Source organism: Perna viridis, chromosome 8 (genome assembly GCF_037379345.1).
Source record: "Perna viridis isolate PV_CMFRI_1.1 ecotype Kerala chromosome 8, ASM3737934v1, whole genome shotgun sequence".
Classification (NCBI taxonomy): Eukaryota; Metazoa; Mollusca; class Bivalvia; order Mytilida; family Mytilidae; genus Perna; species Perna viridis.
In genome coordinates, this window is record NC_142452.1 from 6,602,760 (window position 1) to 6,609,906 (window position 7,147).

Sequence of the window (7,147 nt, forward strand, 5' to 3'; positions counted from 1 at the left end):
GTCATAAACAAATACAATGCAACGACAACATGTCTTTTAATGTTTTTGCTTTGTGTTATAATAATTATAGTTTGGATGGAAAGAGGTGGATCACCACCTTTTACTATTTTTCAAAATGAAGTTCACAAATGACTCTTTTAGACATGTGTTTAAGCATGAAAAGCACTCCTGTCTTACACAACGAATTAAGTTTGTTACTTCTTTTGTATAGGTAGTAACCTTTGTTTCACATGGCACACAACTTTGACAGGTGGAACAGGTAACATTGCTACATAAGTTAAGTTGTTCTTGTAACGTTTCTGCAAGAGTTGTACATTCGTTCAATTGATGTCTGACCAAATTAACTTGCGATTGAAGATCTAGAGGACATGGTGGGCATGTTGACGTAGAACAGGCAGGTAATCCAGAACCTATAATTATTGTAGAAGTATTGAAAAAAGAAACCGTTAAGAATTTTTATAATTATTTCATCAAAAACGAAACAACTTTATTAAACATTTCATAAATATAATTACATATCTAGTACTAAATACAAGTATTTTGTGTATCCCAATATAGGTTCTTTTCGTTTGTCTGTATCACGACCCATATCATTAATCCTGTATCGCATACTTCATATTGCATAGCTAAACCTGTATCGAATAATTAGACCTGTATCGCATAGCTGAGTCCGAGTTGCTCATTTATTTTTGTTACATTGTAAGTATTATTTTGCTTTTTTATGTTTTTTTTTTTTGTTGTTGTGTGTGTCTGTTTTCCATGTTCTGACTATGTCCGCGGATAACATTCTTTTGATTTCCGCTAGAATCTTGGTTCCCTTGATTACACATTCAGTATAACCCCCGTGAAATATAGCTTAGTTCTCATTTCCTTCGATGAAACTACAAGTAAGTACGAAATATATAACGAAGTCATCATAATATACCTCATGATTATATACCATTAAAACATAAATTATGGCCAGTTGAATTCCACATTTATGTTCCAAATACTTGCCTAGTCCAACAAGTAAACCAATAACAAGGCCATCATAGGTACGTTTTCTCATCGCAATGTGATGAGATAGCAGAAAACTGCTTACTATCATAAACACAAACATTCTGCAATAGACATGGATACAGATATGATAAAACTGTTTTTGTTTTATGTTTTTCTTTTTATTTTGGTTTTTTTGGGAGGGTGTAGGTTTGATGTACATGTAACTGAATATTGACAAAGAAAATCTTGGGTATTTTAATCTCTGCCATGTATGATTTTCCCTAAATTCCAAACAGATTTTTAACAGTGAATTTACTTTCGCTTAGCTAAGGATAAATATGAAATATCAGTCAATGTTTTACACTCTAGCTATAACAATATAACCATCAATATAAGATGAAATATTTATTTTATAAAATAAAGCACTAAAAACATTGTACTCAATATGTATTTGCAGTAATGACACGTTTTAACGTTAAGCGAAAAATATTTGTAATATGTAAAACATTAACGATGTTCTTTCACACTGATTAGGAATAGATCAGTTTAATGTAACATGGAAAAATATTTGAAAAATTAATGTTAAATCAACTATTTTCCTAAATTTCATCTCAAAAAGGTTAAGATTGTAATGGTTATATGTATACCTTTTACCGTTGTATTGTAACTTTTGAACCTTTGGTGACGAGATCTAATTTGGATTTTATTTATTAACTCACCCACATATAATTATGGTTATTATTCTTACCTTTATGGTGTTTCTGGTGTGTATATTAAGGAAAACTAATTCCCTCATTGGCTTGGGTCCTCTTATTTATAAAACACATCACATACGTGATCTTCAAGCGAAACGAACTGGTGCAAATAATGTGTTCATCTGTTGTATTAAAAAAGTCTATTTTGATATTTCGACAGACTTACTTTCGTATAAAAAAGGCTGTTTTTTTAAATATGTTTGACTATTAAAGCCTGTCCTTTCTACACATGTAATTAGAAACAGGTGTATGTGTAAAAACTGTCTTATGTTCTATGTACGCATTCAAGTGAAAATTTTTCGGACATTCGGGAATTGAAAATTATTGGTAAATGTATATTTGATTCAATTAATAAGACATTTTCTGCTTTTGATCTGCTCATTTTATGCTTCATTGGTTGAAGATCAATGACCATGCTTTCACTTTGCAGGAGTGCGAGGATTGCATTCTTTTACTTTGATTGTTGTTTGCTTTTACATTTTCAAAGTAAAGGAATAAAGGAAGTTTTTTACCATTATGTCAATTTATATAAATTTTATATTATATTTCTGCAGCCTTGATACTTATGCCATCTTAATCTTAAACGAAATAATTCTTGTACAAAAATCAATAATATGAACTATCATAGATATATCACAACATCATATAGTCGGTAAGTACTTTTATTAATTACAGAAAGGACTGTATCTATCTGCACATATTTATTACTGTAGCTTCTTTTTGTAGGAAATCTAGTTTCTGACTTAAATGAATCACTTCAACCTTCAGCTTTATATCGACAAAGTACCCGAAGGATCAAAACAGAAGGATAATTCAGAGGATATGACAACCTAAAGATATGGTCAAAACACAGAAAAGAAACTAGGACGATTTACATAAAAAAAATTAAGAACAGAGTGAAACAGAATAGCATATACAAATGTAGATAAGAAAAACATGACATCACATAAAGAACTAAAGCCTTGGCAATAACAACTCAACCATCATATCGGTCAGTCAAATTGTGATGACGTCCAAAAATCGTCTGTAGCGATAACATCAATGAAGGCTGAACAAATCAATATGTAGAAAAACGTATCATCAATTCGGTTAAATATTTAATAATGCTACTTTTTAATATTGTAATCAGTCGCATTTCTCGAAATGATAAAACATCATAATATTTCTAAATTAACATTTGTACTCACTTATACAAGATCGTAAAATGATGACTCCTAAAGGAATAATAGTATATATTTAGCTGTTCCAATGACCGAAAAACATGATGGGTCAACCAATCAAGCTTTAAAATGTTTTGGTTCAGTGCCATGCGATCAGTAATACACATGGACAAATCAAACTGAAAACCAATTTATACATTTTTCATGGTTTTAATTTTCTTTTCCCTTGACATAGTAATAAAGGGAAACAAGATTCGAACATAAATTAAAAATATATATATAAAACATAGACTTGGAAAACGGACACACACAACAAAGGACGTGAAATAACGAAAATAAGACGAACAAAGAAACTAAAGTAATTGAGCAACCCGTACTCCACAAAAACTTGGGAGTATGGACTAGGTGCAGTAATGGTCAGATTCTTCTTTTATAGAAACAACCGCCGAGTTGCTCTAAAAATGTCACGTCTGAGGAAGACGAAATAAATGAAATGGCCACCCGCGGTTATCTAAATTTTCAAATACCAACTCTTCTGAAACCACGTGTCACTGTGTAGAACCCTTATACAGTAGATAACTTAAGGGTCATATACAAGCCATCAAATTGTTAACTGTTTAGCTAAGATAGCTTGGCAATTGATTGTGGCAACTCAAACGTGCCATTTAAACCGAATGGGGAAATCCAATTAGACATATAAGCGTACTAGGTTGCCTAGGATGAAACATTTATTGTAAAGACTTTCATAATATGTATTTGTGTGCACATTTATGTCTTTCCCTCCTGATGACTCTTATAGCAACACCGCCTGCACAAAGTCCAACGCCCTAGATCACTCGGCCAGCTAGGCTATAAAAATATATCTTTCGCTGACAGGGTCATTCCTCCTCGTATGATTAATCTAGGAGTGTAACATGATGCATGGTAGTACGGGACAGCTCATCCAGGTGTTGCTATGTAGAATAGAGGATCAAATTAATGATGCATGTCACAACAAATCAGTATTATACAAAAGTCTCAGAATGTGACGACTCTATTCGCTACACTGCACCATCGGATCAAATTGATACAGGGAAAATAATGTAAGAGTAATCAAGGGAACCAAGGTTATAGCGGTATTCAAAAGAATGTAATCCAGGGACAAAGACCAGACATGGAAAACAGACATATACAACAAAGACCATAAAGTAACTAAAATCATACATACAAAGTAACAAAAGCAAATGAGCAACTCGGACTTCACTATAAACTGGGAGCATGGACTAGGTGCACCGGTAGTGTAAGCGAAGTTTTTTGTTTGGCAAACTGAACTCATGGATCGTCACAGTGTATTCATCTGCACTATGAGAACCGATCAAAGTGTCATAGGTTTCCTTTTCTCTTCCGTTGACCCCGGACTTGACTTTTTATGAGCAGCTCGGCGGGTAATCTATAAAATCAGAGGACGCTTACCTTACCGGTGCACCTTGTCCATGTTCCCAGTTTGAAGAGCTTTTGTTGATTTGTACGTATTATTTTTGTTCTTCTATGTTCTTTGTAGTGTGTCTGTTTTCTATGTATGGTCTTGGTTACATTCTTTTGATTTCCGGTTTTTGGTTTAATTGAGATATACAAGACAATAGTACACATCTACACAGACACATTTATAAAATACTACTCCATCATGGTCTACCCATCAATAAGGGACCCAATGGGTCAATTACCATGGTGGATAATTAATTGATGTATAGACATAAACAGAGAGTTTTATTTATATTTTTTAACTGAGTTCTTCTGAATCCAAAACTCCAATCAAACTTAAACTACTTTTCGCAATACTAATGAATACACAAATCAAAACATTCTTTGTATGTTACCATCTGTTTGTATCATTATAAAGGCAATGTTATCATGGAAACCTCAGTCCACCTTCTTTCATAAAATACCGATAATATTGATTTATAAATTGAAGATGATCTTGAAATTGATTTTATAGTTGTGTAATAAAAAAAATAGCTAAAGTAAAGTGCAATCATATGCCTTGTAATCCTTAACGAGAACACAGTTTGATTAAGCTCTGAAGGGCCCCATCAACAAAAGTAATGAAAATCAATGACACTTCTTCAAATTGATTTTTAAAAATGAAATAACGACACAAAGACGCATTAATAACTAATATCAGTTGACTGTAGACATCAATCTATCAATATTTTTTTTTCAACCATGTATTTCATTTAAGGCCCTTCATTTTCATTGTTTAAGTATTTAATTCATGATATCTACTTTCGATTAGAGAGCCACTTAAAGTAATAATGATGCCAATATTACACACAAGATTTCGAACTTTTTATTTTGTCATGTAATTTGGTCCTGAAATTATTACCAGCTGCATTTTTTATATAATATCATTTTATTCATTATACCAAGAGAGGAATTACCTACAATTTTTACAAGTTCTTGCAATCCTTGGATTAATCCTTTTTGGTGATAAATAATCAAATATTCATGAAATCAAATTCGTCTTTGTAACATAGGAGTGCGTTAAAATTCTATTATGTATTAATAATTGTACTATTACATGTACTTTATTAAATGTTTCAATACCTGTCGGTTTTGGGGAAATAAAAAAATAATAATGTGTTTTACACCGTCTTAATAATTATATTGTAACAATAGTAATTTATAATATAATGTTATTGATAAATGTATGTTTATCATGTGTTGATAGGCTTTCAGAGATTAGAAATCAATACTGATGTTCCAGAATAATAAAAGAATTAACACTTGACAGTACCTACAAAATTTTAATACACGATCATAAAACAATAAGTATAGATAATGAAGGGAAGACAAAGAGCAGAAATAGAAATTATTATTTCCATTGTAAAAGAATTATCTTGAACAACAATTATTCAATACAACAACAGAGGCATTGAATGGTCAAATTCAACTTTATGTAGTCAGAACTTACTCTGAATCTGAAACCCTTCTCCTTTATAATTCGAAGATGGTATATCTGGTCCAAATTTCTTCTGACCCTGCAACCCTCCTCTTTTTTTTGGATGTACATATAAATATACATATGAAAAAAGACGTCTTAACATCGAATTTAAAAAGAAGAGAGTTGCAGGGTCAGAAGAAATTCGGACTAAACTAAATAATATTTTATTATCATAATTATGGAAATACTACTAATGGCACTAATTATCCGTTGACATTGGATCTAAGCAACGCTGCAAGCGAGTCCGATACACACATATTAAAGTCGATACATTTCTCTCTCAGGCATGAAAAACTTATTGATGTATCTGTTGATATTCGTGTGAGTGTGCTTTCACATGAGGAACATGTTGGACAGGTTGTAGAACTACATGAAGAAAGTTGTTGCTGCGAAGACTGTACTTCTGTATTACATTGGTTTACTTGACCTTGTAGTGACTGAACTTGTTGCTGTAACTCCGGACATGTGCATTGCAGTAATGGGCAAGAAGACAAACCTGAACCTAAAATATTCGAAAATTGAAATAAATGTTTTATACAATATAATCATGCAAGGACTAATCAATAGATGCGTATTTTTTTCATTGTTGGGTAGCTCTGTGTCTTAATCACTTAGAAAAGCAAATTACTTTGTATATTGAAAAAGCAGTATATTTGTGTATTATATTGATCTGTGCTCTATGATATATGTACTGTGCTTTCCCTGATGTTAAACAGGTTCTTTTCAGTTGTTCTTAACCAGACCTCATTCATGTTTATAGTATCATTCCTATAGTATTTATATATATCAAAACTCAATCGTTTGGCAATATGTTTTGCTCAAATTTTCCTTCTAATTCCTTTCTAATCATATCAAAGAAGAAAATTTAAGGCATTTATATATACCGTTAGCTGCAAGTGCATTGTTCAGAACTTTTTTTTCCAATCCAAAGAAGAAAATCTAACACTTTGCATGGCAATATAGTAACACCTTTCCATTACCTTTTCCGTTGTATAAAACAATGTATCATAAAATGATTTTTTGTCATTAAACGATTTGTGTCTTAGTAAGACCGTAAAACTCTTTTATTATATTTTTTCATATAGTTAATAGAGAATCATTTAATTTATTGAGTCAGATTGCTTTGTTTTTCTTTTCGATAGTTGCATGAAAGTGATACTCTTACGTTATGCATGTCGACGCCCACAAAATTCACTTTGATTTTTATATTCAAAGTTACGTAGCACATTATCAGTCTAAGATTATCGTTCGGTTATTGCCCGTTTGAATTGCAT

General features: G+C 31.8%; 1 long non-coding RNA gene across 1 annotated transcript; it reads right to left on the bottom strand.

The window, feature by feature from the left end:
• Positions 1–12: 12 nt before the first annotated feature.
• Positions 13–1,862, bottom strand: LOC148609119 (uncharacterized). Its single transcript, XR_015914478.1, has 3 exons — positions 1,727–1,862; positions 997–1,100; positions 13–410 (listed from the first exon to the last, which is right to left on the bottom strand). It is a non-coding gene; the product is annotated as an uncharacterized LOC148609119 (long non-coding RNA).
• Positions 1,863–7,147: the final 5,285 nt, after the last annotated feature.